This window comes from Nyctereutes procyonoides, unplaced genomic scaffold (assembly GCF_905146905.1).
Source record: "Nyctereutes procyonoides isolate TBG_1078 unplaced genomic scaffold, NYPRO_anot_genome, whole genome shotgun sequence".
Lineage (NCBI taxonomy): Eukaryota > Metazoa > Chordata > Mammalia > Carnivora > Canidae > Nyctereutes > Nyctereutes procyonoides.
Window position 1 is genome coordinate 31,722,144 of NW_026575047.1, and position 15,004 is coordinate 31,737,147.

The following is a 15,004-nucleotide window of genomic DNA, read 5'->3' on the forward strand; positions in this document are numbered from 1 at the left end:
GAGATGCTGGCCTCTCCTGCCCTGTCCACGCCCACAACATCCACGCAACCCCTGTGCAGTGCAGGTCACCCACGCCATCACAGGATTCTCCCGCATGTCCCTGACCACACGGTGTCCATCCACTCACTGCTGATGGGTTCCCCCCGGGGCTGGTTCTGTACTTGGGCGCACACCCAGGAGGGTGTCCCTGGTAGGTGCCCCATGGGGACAGAACTACTGAGTCACAGGGGAGCACAGGCTGCCCGACCCCATGCTTCCCACCAGCACCGCCCTCTGGGGGTCTGGGGGCCATAGGCACTCTGGCCCGGGGCAGTGAGGTCACCTGCAGGTGAATCCTGCATCCTGGGGTGTGTGTGGGGAGAAGCTCTTACCCACCCACCCCGGCCCCCCATGGAGCTCTGCTGTTTCAAGATGCTCTACTTTCTGTGTTGCATTTCCACCTGCGTCAGAGACCAGACTGCCAGTTTTCCCCAAGAAAGAACCACGGGGTGGGGGAGGGGGTGGGGGTCCCCAGTAGCCGTCTTCCCTTTTCTCCTGGTCTCCGTCGCACCTGTCACTTGGGGACGCTGCCTTCACCTGCCTTCACGGGGTCACCTGCAGGTTGTGCTGCTCAGACGCCGTGGAGCCAACTCACACCCAGCAGCAAGGTGGGGGGCTCCCATGTGCAAGCTCTTGCTTCCCCGCCAGGCTGACCCCCACCCCCCAGGGGAGAGCTCAAGGCCTGGGCATCACCCCCAGGTGCACAGACGGCCAGCACCTCCCCTGTAGGGAAGCCAGGCTGCATGACAGCAGGTCACACCCTTAACCCAGCACCACTGCGCATGGCTGACCCCAGTAACCTCTCCCTGTAGAAACAGACACGTAGGTACATGTGTGTGACAATGTAGATAATCCTGCACTCAAGTGTGTGTGTGTGTGTGTGTGTGTGTGTACATACGTTCATCTATAAAGGAATGTAGAAATATATACATATTTGCGATACTAGACATAAGCCTGTGTATAAATGTATAAACGTATATATGTGTATACATATATTTATGTAAATGTATTAATTTAATAAAATTATCTTTAATTTTATAATAATATAAATTGTACTTAAAATATAAATATATTCATTACTGTGTATAAAGGAATATAACACAAGCTTTTATATGAATCTATAAATTTACAGATGGACATATATGTATGTCTATACACACACGCAGGAGATGCAGCAATCCTGCCTCTGATTGAACCCTGACAATGGGCCACTGTATCAAGAAGTGTTTTTCAATTTTTTATCTATAAAGTAAAAAAATGAAAGTCAATGGACTCCAGAGCCCCCTAGAATTCCAACGATGCATAACACAAAATGGAGTTAAAAATGGCTTCATTCATCTCATTGTTTCCAATAAGACATAAGTTTATGTGTAATAATTGTCATCAGAATTAATTTTCCATGTACTTCCATTATTTTGATCAATTGTGTTTTATTTTTTTTCAATAGTGTTTTAATAACGAATGTAGGAATAACTAAACCTAGAAGAAAACCTTAAGTCTTGGAATATAAATGAGGATCACACAAATTTTCTTTTTTAATCTGTTTCAATTTAAATAATCGTGTTCGTGACAGAGTGGCTTTGAAGACTGAGGCGGTACAGGGTCGGACACCACAGGATCCCGTGCAAACCATCCTAGGATGCAGAGGCTCCTGCTTTTGTTTAAGTGCCAACATTACAAAATAAACCTATATTATCATTCGTCACCGTTTAACCTTGGGGTAGCATTTAGGGGCACAGTTGTTCAACACTCCCTTGGGGGACAGGCAAGAGGAAATGGGGGAGCCTTGCCCCGGCTGCCCCTGCAGGGGCTCCCACCTCGCTGTGGGGGTCCAGTGCAGGGCGGCCTTATTCAGGGAGGGTTTGTGGAGCTGGAAAGGGGAGTCAGGCCCCATCTGGTCTGGGGGGACCCACCCTCCACCCTAGGGGACATGCAGACACCTACCTGCTCGCTCCAGGCATATGAGGAGCCATTCTGCACTCCGAGGATTTAGGGCATCTCAAGCTCTAAGGCTCTACTTTCGGAGTTGAAAGAGCACAGATCCCCATCTACTTTCGCCTCTGCCTGGAGATGACCTTCTCTCGGAGTGTTGGGAGGTCCCCGGCCACAAGACACACAGGGGTCAGTTAACCGTGGGCTCTTGGGTGGCCCACCCACATGCCAGCAAGCCCCCAGCCTGAGGCACAGTCACTGTTAACTACTCTCCTCACCACCCTGAGCCCCAGGCTGTTTTCCTGGAGCTTCTGTCCCACTAAGAGGGTCCCTTCTTCTGTCCAATCATTGATGGTTTGGTCTTCTCCCTTACAGGGGCCACCCCAGGCCTGCAAGAGTAGAGGCAGGTACCCGTACATGTGTTTGCACATGTGCTCATGTGTGCGTGTACCTACCTACCTGGGCCCAGCTCCAAGCATTCCAGGCATTCTGAGAGGGGCCTCAGCTTCAGAGCCTCCTGACGGGCCTGTGAGGCAGTCACTCATCCCCAGATGCAAAAATGCTTCTTTCTAGGGACAGTTTCCTCCGTGTTCGCCGATGTTGACTCCTGACCACAAAGTATTCAGTCCACTCAAGTTAATTGTGATCCCTTCAGAGGCAGACAGACAGTCTGCTGAGCAGACTCCTCCGGGTACCAAGGCTGCACCTGCACCCATCCCCACCCTAAGGAGACAGCCTGAGACTGGCCGCCCACCTGGATGCACACTCACTGGCCCATGCTTTCCGTAAGCACACATCCCAGGAAGGACTCACACCCGCGCACGCGCACGCGCACACGCACATGCACACGCATGCAGCAGAGGCAGCAGGGCGGGGTCCATTCCTACTGCCCTGGCCTCCTTACTCTTGTCCAAGACTAGATCTCCATGCCATGAGCCTAAGCTGTGGCCCCCAGTGCCTTTGTATAGTCAACTGCTAGTTGCTCTTCTACATGATGGTCAACCCTGACCTGCCCAGGCCTCTTCAAAAGGAAGCGTTGCTCCCTGTCCCCTGCCCACCTCAGGAATACCTTGGCATTCCACTAATGCATCTTTCCGACAGAGTTAGCCACATCCATGGAAAATGTCGGATGGACTTAGCAGGTGCCAGGTACATCACCTCAACAAACATGAATTCCATCATTGTTATTGGTCCCTCCCACCTCGAACATGTGAGATTCTTAAGAACAAAGAACCATATTTTGCCATATTCCTTTGTATTTCTTCTTCATCCGATATGACATGAGGGTCAGAGTGGATGTTCAGCAAATGCTGGGCGGATGGATAAATGGAGGGACGGATGAATACATGGATGGGTGAGTGGGCAGATGTAGGGTACATGGGTAGATGGGTGGGTGGGTGGATGCAGGGAACATGGGTAGATGGGTGGGTGGGTGGATGCAGGGAACATGGGTAGATGGGTGGGTGGGTGGATGCAGGGTACATGGCTAGATGGGTGGGTGGGTGGATGCAGGGTACATGGGTAGATGGGTGGGTGGGTAGATGCAGGGTACATGGGTAGATGCGTGGGTGGGTGGATGCAGGGTACATGGGTAGATGCGTGGGTGGGTGGATGCAGGGAACATGGGTAGATGGGTGGGTGGGTGGATGCAGGGAACATGGGTAGATGGGTGGGTGGGTGGATGCAGGGAACATGGGTAGATGGGTGGGTGCAGGAATGGAGGGAAGAATGGATGGAGGATTGGACAGGTAGCAGCTGAACCAGCCAGCTGTAGGGTTGAGCGCACTGTGGGTAAGATAAAGGAGAAGCAACAGCAGAAGGATGAATGCAGGAGTGCACGCATCCTCTTCACAAGAAATAAATCAATTTCATTTACTAATTGATGGGAAATAACAGTAGGTTTAGTGTGGACTCCTTGGGTGCAGCCCACCAGACAGAAAAAGTCCCTGGGGGGCGTGTGTCTGGTGTGGGCCCCTCCAGACCCCAGGATCTGCAGGGGCCTGAATGTGGGTCATTATGGAGACCGCGGGAGTCCACGCAGCATCATATACCATGGCCATTGGTCCTAGGGGATCGGGTTCTGCGCTCCCCCACTCCAAGGGGATACCCTCCATCCTTCCATGTCCAGCCTGTCCTGCTCCCCTATTCTGATTGCCATCCACGAGGGTCTTTGAACACCCCACGTGATGCTCTCTGAAGCTCTCACCTGCATGGCCGGTGAGGGCCCCCCCGCGTCCCGCCTTGACCCAGCCATGGGGAGTCTCCATTCCCTCCCAGGCTTCCCCGGGTCTCTGTGAGGCCCCAGATGGAAAACTTGCAGGGGCCTGGGAGTCTCCCCGTCCACCACGACCACCGCAGACCCGGCACAGGACCACGGACATCCCTGGAGGTCTGGGTGGCTGTACCGCTGAGCTCCTGTGCTCCGCGTGGGGCTCTGTCCCTTCTGCAGGATGGGGGTGTCGGTGCTACGTCAGGGGTCGCTGTGGCAGCCAGATGTGGTGGCACATCAGGGCTTCCACAAAGGCAGGACAAAGGAGGAGTGCTGACCAGAGCCACAGCAATCCTTCTAGAAGATCAGAGTCCATCCCAGCATGTGTGCCTCCCTCCCCCAGGGGCCTGACTTCCAGAACAGGCCTGCCCCAGTCCCCTGTTCTGTCCGGCTACCAGGGCAGCCCTTCCCGAGGCCTCAAGGCCTTACTTGCCAAGACCCACCCAGTGCCCGGAGCTGCGGCTGACCCATCTGAGAGAGGCAGGGGTAGAGCCAGTGCCCTCGAGGGGGGCTCAGCCCGTCCCCAGCCCGTGGAGGGACTCGGTGCCCCTCCCCGACAGCCCATGTCAGCTGATACCGAGACCGCGTTATCTGGGTTATCTGGGTCCGGGGACTGACTTCCAGCGGCATCTCAGGGTAACTGGGGCCAACTGCGGCTGTTCTTCCAATTCGAGCAACTCCCTGAATTAAAGTCAGGTTAAAGCCTTCGTGAGTCCAGATCATGTGGAGGGAGGGCTGTCGCGTCCCGGCCTCCCCATGGAGCGTGTTGCCTCCCCGTCGGGAGCTCTGGTGTTGTGCCATCGCACACCCCAAATGCACCCAGAATGCCCACATTTAGCAAGCAGGCACTGGGATCCCACCCTCCTCCCATCTAGTCTTCTGAAATCCCATGGGGGACAGGCCAGGGCCATTCTGCAGGTGCAGAACCTCTCCTCAGGCCCTCGAGCATGCCATGCAAACTCACGCTCAGCCAGTGGCCAGGCTGAGATCCCAGGGGACCCCGCAGTGAGTCCCCCACGCCCCACCCAGGTCCCACAGCGGTCTTCCAGGCAGTCGGAGCCAAGGGGCAGTGCAGACACCCAGGCCCAGCTGGAGACTCTGAGCCTCCTTGGCCTAGCCTGTTGTGGGAGGAACCTGACAGCACCCCCGGAGGGTCTGTCCCTGGGAAGGCACCCCACACAGGCAGCCCCACATCCCAACTCGGGGATGGTGGAGCCCTCAAGGCCCGGATGGAGGCTCCGCGTGAGGCAGGAGCAGCAGGTGGGGGTGTGCACAGAGCCTCAGTGGTCCTTCCTGTCGGGAAAGGCCTAGGGCAGGGGCCATCTCATGCGCAGTGGGGAAAACCCAGCTCCAGTGGCGACAGCGGGACTCATGATCCCACTGTGATTACTCGAGAGTGGCGATTACAAAATCTCAGATTTATCTGCATTGTTTTCCAATTTCCATGGAAACGCTCAGGGTCTCTGTCATCAGCTCTGGGGAGGAGCAGCTGGCTGGGTGTCCCCAGGCCCCACCCCTGCCAGCCCTGAAGGCACATGCACCAGGGACAGGCTGGCCAGGGCAAGGGGCCCAGAGCAGAGGTCAGCGTAAGGACACAGAAGTCACTCAGAGGGGCTCCCCTCGTTTTACAGGTGAACACACTGAGGCTTGGGGAAGGGGAGTGGAGACTTGCTCCCGAGCCCACCAGACAGGTATCAGGACCCTGTGGGCATGTCAGCCACTGTCTATGTCGCTGCAATCACGTGGCCAGTCAGGGCAGGCTGGGCCCTCATGCCCGTGGGCGCTTAAGGGACAGGCTTCCACTCCATCCACTTGCACCAGGGCTCCCAGAGCGGCGGCCCCCACATTGGTCAGAGGCCTCCCCTCCGGCTGGGGAGTTGGGTAGGAGGCGTCCAGGGGCTCCTGTCCATTCCCTGACCCCAACAAGGACCTACAGCCACGGGCAGGGCCAGCGGCCCCCAGCCAGCTAGCAACGGCATAGCTGTTGGGACTGTCCCCTTCCTGCCTCTCACAGCCCCAGAAACTGGCTCCTCGCAGACAGAGCAGGTGCCCCCACTTCCAAGAGCCCTGGAGCCAGGCATTTCCAGGGCCGGGGCTTCGCCTCCTGCTAGATCTCTAACTGGGGGACAGCGGTGCAGGGTGGAGGGGCCATGTAAACTGTGGACACTTGAGCTTGTTCTCAGGCCCTCAGAGCCTGGATGCTTCTGTGCACTGAGAGACAGCCCTGCTCCAGGCCCCCAGGTCTCCAGGCCGTGGGCACCTTGCACACCCCAAGTGAACTCTTCCTGGATGCAAGTAACAGAAACCAACTATACCTTTTGCCAAAAAATAGAAGAGGAGGAGGGAGGGAGAAGGTGTCCTAGAACTCACAACCACGGATGGCTTGGGAGCTCAGGAACTTTCCAGAACCAGGCACTCTAGGAGGCTATGGGACTCTGTTTATCACTTATGTTCCTCTCAGGGTTTAGCCTGGTTCTTTCTAGAGAGAATCTCAGGGCAGAATAAATTGCTGCCACATGACCCCGGGTTTCTGACTGGCCAGTCTGCCCTCAGCAGGAATGCACATGGCCTGATTGGGGCTCATAGTGCATAAAGATGGTCACTCTCCTGTGGACATGTGGGCGAGGCATGGGGTGCAGAGAGCAGGTGGGGGGGGGGGGTTCCCAAGCACAGCTCTGTGGGAGGGGGGAGATCAGTGTTGTGGGAGGCCCCACCTGCAGGCCCAGGCCAGGCTGGGGGAGCTGGGGAGGGCACAGGTGCCAGTTGCCAGGTGGGTTCTGGTGGTGAAGCTCCCTTGGCCAGTCCCATGGGAAGGCCAGCCACGCTGTCTTGGGGGGCTCCATGGATGATGGCCCCCGGCCATCGGTGAGCCTAGATGGAAGGCAGGCTGCCTGGCTGACCAAGCAGCATTCTTCATCTGGAGCAAGAGGGAGTTTGAGTTGTGGTTTTTATTCCTGCCAGGAAATGGCTCCCAGCCCTCCACGCTGGGCCTCTGCTGAGCCTCTGTGGGGCGGGCGCCAAGGAGGCGAGAATCCACAGAGGAAGTGCACACACAGCACTTGGCTGGAACCCGAGCAGAATCCTGGCTTCCCAGCCCACGGGGACCCCCAGGCCCAGGGAGGGACCCGCTGGCTCATGCAGGGACCCCGGTACGGAGTGGAGCCAGATCCCAAGATTAAATCGGGTGAGTCGGCGTGGAGTATGGAGCCGTGCCCTGGCCCAGGCCCGGCTGGCTGCGAAGAACCTTCCTCACTCCCCTCCAGCCTGGGCAGCGGGGCTGCAGGCTCTGCCGCGAGCGTCAAGGTCTGGTGATTAAACAGGCTGTTGAAGGAGTGAGGCACTCCAGGCAGCGTTCTCTGGGCCCCTGAGGGTTTGGAAGTTCCTTTCTCTTCACTCTTCTGTCGGAAGTACCTCTTCACTCTGAGCTCTCGTGGCTGGATCCACCACCAGGGGCGGCCCATCTGGAGCTGAGGGGCTCCGGGTCTCGGGGCAGCCTTAGGACATCACTGGGGCTCCATCTCTTTGACCAGGACCCACAAGAGCCGCGGGAGCCCTGTCTCCTTCCTTGTCCCGTGTGCGCTTGAGCCAGGCAGCCTGGGTTCCAGCTCTGGTGCTGCCATCCACTGTGTGGCCTTGGGCAAGCATCTCAACCTGTGTCTAATTCCTTATCAGTATAAAGAGTGCCAATGAGGACAATGAGGACCTTCCTCTGGGGGTTAAGGATAAAAGGCAACACAGATAGAGCAAGGAGAGGGGAGGAGTTCCCTGCATCTCTGACCCTGTGACCTCAGTCCACCTCCCTCTGTCCTGCCCTCCACTCCCTCCCCCGGGCCACAAAGAAAACCTTGGCGGGGGGGGGGTCTCCATCCACCCCTAGTTTTAGAGATGAGAAAGCTGAGGCTGCAGAAGCACCACGCAATCCTCCACCCGGGAGACCAGCCCACGATCTACAGGGCAGACAACTGCAGGCAGCAGAGGTCACTTCCGGGCTACAGTCTCTGCTCCTTGCCGGTGGCCCTGCACGTCCCTTCTGCTCAGGGACATCCACCTGACCACAAACTCTGCACCTCTTGGCTCAGATCCCCACCTGAGTGAGTCTGGTGCTTTGGGCTGGCTCCCGGGTCAGATCCTCAGGCCTGGTCCCATCTGCCGTGGTCAGGGCAGGAGGGCCATCTGTCCAGAGTCTGTGGGCAGGCAGGTCTGATACTGTGACTTATAATATGAAATATAATTTGGTCTTCGTCCATCCTGGCACAGAGCTCCCAAAACTCCTGGGATTTCTTAAGTGATGACAGTGACAAAAGTGTCTTGTGTGAATGACGTGACCTTTGGAAAGCCCCCATGGCTGGGGGCTGGTTGCCAGGGGAATCAACCATGTGATTGGAGGGGGTGTCCAACGTTCAGCCCCACCTCGGCCTCTGAGGGACCAGCGGCTGGAGACTCAGACCTCTGAGCAATGCCAGCCATCCGATTGGTCCGGCCAGTATAGTGAAGCCTCCAGAAAACTCCAAGAGGGGGCATCAGAGAGCTTCCAGGTCAGTGACCCTAGGCAGAGGTGCAGATGGGATGCGGGAAGGTGACAGGCCAGAGAGCCTCTCCCCCATCTGGCTGTTCCGAGTGACATCCTTTGATTCAGTGCACAGCATGTTTGCCCAGGCTCCATGAGTCGCTCTAGCAAACGGTCAAACCCGAGGTGGGCTGTGGGACCCTTGGATCCAAGGACCTGCGGCCAGAAGCACAGGGGACTGTGGAGTCTGGGTGGAGGGGCAGCCTTGTGGGACTGAGCCCTTCCCTGAGGGGTCTGATGCCATCTCCAGGAGGAGAGTGTGAGGGCTGAGTTAGATTTGGGGGACACTCAGCCCAGGGTCCATGGAGAATTGAATTAATTGGTTAGTAGTGTGGGAAACAAAACCTCCATTGGTCACCCTGGGAGGTGGGTAGAGTGAATGCTCATGCCAACTTACCAAAGGGGTCTGTGGGGGAACAGCCTGCAGACTGGGGCAGGGAGATACAACTGTAGCATCCCAGGTCAAGCTCCACTGCTGCGGATGGATGATGGTTGAGGAAGCAGAGACCCAGCAGGGGGTGGCCTGCCAAGGGTCACAGTTAAAGCAAAGCCAGCGCTCCTGGCCCTCATATGCAGGAGGTGAAGGGCATCAGGGCCACTCTGCCTCATCCTGACCAATAGAGGCTTGGGTGCGTGCATCAGCCAGGATGAGCACAAGACAGCTTGGGCCAGTCCAGACAGGGGTGCACAGACCAGAGGCCCCAAGGCCCACATCCTTCCCTGAGCGTGGGCAGGACCTGCTCCTGACTTCTCTCCAGCAGGACCCAGCAGGGGCGATGGACTGCTGCTTCCATGGTAACACGGCATGGGATCGTGCACGGTCAAGCTGGCTCTCCCCCGGCTGGCTCTCAAGAAGCAAGTGGCCCTATCTGGAACTGGCCTGGGCAGGGGCCACAGGGCAGCAAGCCAAGGGCAGCCTCCAGCCGAGAGCCAGTGAGGAACTGGATGTTGTCAACAGCCTCATGCTCAGACCAGTAGGCTCTTCCCCAGCTGAGCCTGAGCGGAGACCCCAGCCCCGACCAACTCCTCGCTGCAGCCTGTTGTGGCCCCTTGTGGAGGACTCTGCCCTGCTGCTGACCCGGGGCTACCAGGAGGTGACAGGGAAGTGCTCTAGGCCATCTGGTTCATCACTAGGTGTGACGCAACCACTGATAACAGATCCACCAAGGGTCCCTCATCACGCCTTCTCCGCTCCGTGGGAAACATGCAGGTGTGGTCAACCAGCACCACACAGAGAAGTCGGACGGTGTCCCTATGTCAGGGCCTGTCCATCACGAGGCCTGCTCCATGCACACGCTCAGGACTCATGGACTGTTCTAAAAACACGCCCATTAGCCTTCCTTGCCAGCGAACCATTTGGAGAACGTCACATCAAGACTCATCAGAGCAAAGTGATCCTCTCTCTGAAGAAAATGTCAATAGCCCTTCTGTTGGCACATTCAGCTGCCGTGCAAAGACCCAGGGGTGTTTCCCTCCAGGAAGAGGGAGCTGCCTTGCCCAGGATGCTGGATGGAAGAGGCAGGACTCCTGGCCATCCAGCGTGGGGGCTGTCCCACTTGGCGCCCAGCACCAGTGCCTGCAGGAGCCACCCGTGAGGCCTTCTGGAGCCCAAGACGGGTGAGGGGTCCGCCTGAGATCACACAGCACATTGGCAGTATGACAGAGAGGAGATTCCGGGTCTCCACAGCCAGGCTCCACAAGGCCTGTGGTTCCAAGACACTTCCATTCCCAGACAGACTACCTGAAGTAGGAGGCACCCTGGAAACGATGGGAGTTCATGCCCCCAAAACGTATCAGCAAGGAAAACCACCATCCAGCATCCCTGCCAGATAACCCTGCAGCTTCCACTTACACACCCCTGGTGATGGGGTGCTCACTACTGAAAGGTGGCATGTTCTAAGTCTTGTCAGCTGTGCTGGCCTGAAGGTGTTTTGTGAACTGAGCAGAAATCTGCCCCTAGTCTGTTTCCTGCATTTCCTTTCATCTCACCATGGAGGATGGCACAGAACCAGCTGTTTTGTCCTCCACCTGAAGCCTCTAGGACTGCCTCTTCTCCCCTAGTGGAGCTCCTCCACTCAGCCCCAGCCACCCCTCCCAGCAAGGCTGTCTCCCCAGCCCCTCCCCAGCCCTCAGAGGGCCTCCCAGAGCTACCATGAAATGTCAGCAAGGGAGCCCCAGGGGAGGAGCTTCCCAGAGGGCTGGCTTCATCTGAGATTTGAAGAGCAGAGAAGAGGGAGGAGCTTTTCCAGGCAGAAGGAACAAACGCATGTGAAAAGGCACAGAAGTGCAGCGTTTCCCTCACACTTACCATCCAGAGAACAAGTAAAGCGCAGCCATTCAGCTTGCTGGCTACGCCGCAGGGATCCTGTTGGCAGGTCTGCAGCAGCCCCATTATTCGGCATTTCCAAGAAACTCCCAGGCCAGGCCCATCCTGTGTGTCAGATCACATCTGGAGCAGCGAAGACAGGTCTGTGCTCTCTGTCCAGTGTATTAGCCACTACTCACATGCAGCTATTTACATTTGAATCACAATTGCATAAAGCTAGGAGTTCTGTTCCTCAGTCCTAATGGCCACATTTCAAGTAGCCAGTGACCAGCAGCCAGCACCCTGGACAGTACAGATTGGGGGTATCCCTGCTACTGCAGAAGGTCCCGCTGGGCAGCACAGTCCAGAGAGCTCCAGGGAGAGTAAGGAGTGGTCTTGGCTGGAGTCCTGGGGGGTGAGACCTAGTAGGGAGGAGGTGAGCTTGAGAGTTGGCCTGGTGTGGAGGGCACTCCACAGGCCAGACAGAGGAAGGAGCATGGACTTCATTCGTGGGCCCACGGATGACTTTTAGGTTTCCACCTGTGGAAGCTGGCCATCAGGTTGGGAGGACAGATGTGCACAGGGTTCTGATCTCCACTGACCGTGCAGTAGTCACGCAGGGCCAGCTCTTTTGTTAACAACTACGAACCCAGATGCAAACAAGTATCTGAAGGCACTGGAAAATGATCAGAATCAGGTGTAATCTGGGGGAAGGGTCTATCCCTAGTAGAAGGGGTCCACACGGCATGATGTACATCAAGGGCACTGCCTGGACTACACAATGCATGGGGGCAGAGGTCAGACAGAAAGCTGTGGTCTCACCACCCCAAGGAGTCCATGCATGGGGTTTAAGGCTGATAAAACAACTAGAAATTGAAGGGCAATCTTGGAGAGGAGGGACCACAGAGGAAGGCACCCCACTGTATATGAGCTCTCCCAAAACCCTGGCCACCTCCTAAATTGCACAGAAGCAGGCTGAGAGGCCAAATGGTCTGGACAGGAGCTGGAAGTGCAGCTGAGCAGGGCACGTGGCCACTGCATGCCAGAGGAGAGACTGTGTGGGATTCAAGTCCTTCCAGTTCTACCATGAAACCCCAGAAAGGCCCATCTTAGCAGTAAGACCCATCCCAGGATTGCAGGAACATGGAAGACTGGCAAACCAGAAATAAACCTGCCTTAACCTGATGCCAAGCCTCCACTGAGTCAAAGTGGTTCACTGATAAACAGGTGCTAAAACAAAACTCTGTACTCTTCATAGGAAGACAACAGGATTTAGAATCTCTGCAACATATCATCCACAGTATCCATTATACAACAACAGTAAAAAAAATCTAGTCACAGGAAAATGTGACTCATGGTCAAGAGAAAAAAGTCAATAAAAACAGACCCACAGATGGCCCAAATGTTGGGACTGGCAAAAAAGGACTTTAAACCTGACAGATAAAGGCTGAAGACATGGGAAATTTCACAAGTTACTTGTAACAACAGCAACAACAACAAAAAAACAACTACAATATCTGAAATTTTGAAAAAAATATCTATCCTTGAATGGGATTAACAGTATATTGGATGCAACAGAAGAAAGGACCAATGACTTAGAGACTAGTTAAGAGAGAAATCACCCAAACTAAGGCACATGTTAGAAAAAGGTTAAAAAATAAACAGACTCCGTGATGGGGAGGAGAGGTCAAGTGACTAAAAATACACACACACACACTGGAGATCTAGTATGAGACAGAGAGAGGAGCAGGAAAAATTGAATGGAATATTGGCTGATTATCTCCCCAAATTTGATAAAAAAACAGCAATCCAGGGATTTACAAAGTTTAGCAAACCCTAGCAAAATAAATAAAAGAAAATTACACCTTATGTAAGGTGCATCTTATGCACATTATACTGAACTGTTAAAAACCACAGATGGAAAAAAACTTTTAAAATCAGCCACAGATACAGCACCTATGGCATAGAGGGTACAAGAATGAAAACCATGGTTAACCTCTTATCAGGAACACAGGCCAGAAAAAAATGGAATGACATATTTAAAGAGCTAAAAGAAAAGTACTGTCAAGCTAGAATGTTATGTATAACTAAAATATCTTTGAAAAAACAAGGACAAAATAAACACATTTTCAGCAAACAAAAGATGATCAGATCACCCACAGACTTGTACTGCAAGAAATGCTGAAGGAGGATCTTCAGGCTGCAATGAAGTGATACCAGACTGAAATTCATACGGACAAGAAGGAATGGAAGGTACAGGGAACAAAAGTATGCAGGTAATGATTTTTTTTTCTTTTAACGTTTAAAAAATGGACCATTCCAGGCAACAGCGACACTGTGTGCTCTTGGGTTCACACCATTAGAAATATACCGCATGACAACCAACGGGAGGTGTGTCAACGGAATGACATCACTGTGAGGCTCCGGCCTTCTCTAGAAGTGGTTTTAGTATGGACCTAAGGTAGATACTGACATATGAAGGACATATACTGTGACTCCTGAGCAAGCACTAGAAAAGCAATACGAGGAAGAACAGTACAGAGCATGCCATTCTTCCCTTCCTCCCCACAGCCCAGCCACCCAGGAATCCAGCCAGCACCACCAGGATGTGGGGTCCCACTCCAGCACTACTGCACCCCTGCATCCACATTGCCAGTGCTAGTCCACTAGAGGTGCTTTGTAAGCATTTGCTGAATGCATGGACCAGGCCATGTTCTCAGCTCCAGGCAGGGGTGCAGTTCTGTTCCCCCACCAGCAGTCAGCCCCAGCCCCACTCCCCGCTATCCTGGCCTGCAAACCTCTCATTCCCTGCACTGTACAGATGGCTTAGGGGTCAGATGGCAGAAAAGTGCAAGTGGGCAAATGCTTCACCGCCCCTCACCTGGATAAATCATCAGACACAACGGAGCTGGAGCCCAGCCATAAAGGCCGCTGCGGCCTCTTTGGATTAAAAGTCCCTAGACTGCTAATTACCCAAGAAGCCCTGGAGGCCACAGCCCCTGGGAGCAACAAAGGCCAGATAGATTACTGTGCGGTTTCAACTAACCTCCCAGCTCTGTGGTCCTGAGTGATTCACCTCCGCTCCTCATTAGAGGAGCCGCCAGGATGAACTGCCCCTAGGTCTGGGGTTTGAGGCTCTGCCATGATTGACACCATGGGAGCTGCACAGCCAAGCTCCTGCCCAGGGCCCAGCTGGCTGGGCCCTGAACACCTGCTCCTGTTTCTTCTGCTGCATCCTTGAGGTCTTGCAGACAAGGATGCCGAGACAACCACCGCCATGGCTCAGGGCAGGATGAGAACAAGGAGGTCAGTGTTTTCTGTGTGCAAAACAGTGATGCTGCCTGGCTACAATTCTGGAGAGTTACCGGGCAGAGATCTCCTAACTGGGACCACTCAAGGATCACCTCTGTGCCACTGGCCCCATCCAGGCACCAAACCACCGCCTACTTAATATTCTGTATTACACTGACTTGCTCTTGACAGAAATGGATTTTGAAAGGATGCTTCAGCACCGACAAGGAGAGTCTGGTACCATGTGCCCTAATTGGCAGGTGGGAAGCCAATGCCTGGCCAGTTAGGCCCCAGGTGTCCCCTCCAGTCAAGGACCTTGCCAGGGAAAAGCCTCCTGGAAGAGGCAGAGCCAGGTTTGAACCCCAACTCTGGCAGCTGCAAACTGTGACTTTGGGCAAGTCACCAGCTGTCTGAGGGAGAGCTTGCTCCCTGTGGCACCAGTCACTGACTCGCCACAGGGTGGTGGGGCTTCAGTACAACGGATATGCCCTGTCGTCAAGCACAAGGACTTGAGAGACCAAGGGGGCAGCCTCTGTGGCCAGCCCAGCCTCTCCCGACCTGTGCCTTGCCAAAGTTGTCTCCCCCACTGGACCCAGGGCTG